Genomic DNA, 286 nt, shown 5'->3' with positions numbered 1-286 from the left:
GGAGCAGGGCCCAGGGACAGGAGCCGCCCGTTGTGCTGCAGTTTGTGCTGGTTTGTTAAAGAATGAGCGAAACGGGCCGAGAGGTTCAGTACGAGCGGCCAAAGCGTGAAAACAAGATGCTCTGCAGGGGTTCAAAGCTGTTTGGTAGGATCTGTCTGCGATAGTTGAAGATCTTTTGCTGTCGCTGAAGGAAGCTTTTCCTAAGCTCTGTGACAACATCTCCTGCACCCACAGCTCCCTCCCAGCGCGGCCAGAGGCTCCTGTCCCACCGCTGAATACCAGAATC

Source organism: Apaloderma vittatum, unplaced genomic scaffold (assembly GCF_000703405.1).
Source record: "Apaloderma vittatum isolate BGI_N311 unplaced genomic scaffold, ASM70340v1 scaffold23214, whole genome shotgun sequence".
Classification (NCBI taxonomy): Eukaryota; Metazoa; Chordata; class Aves; order Trogoniformes; family Trogonidae; genus Apaloderma; species Apaloderma vittatum.
Note: the sequence above shows the minus strand (reverse complement) of the source record.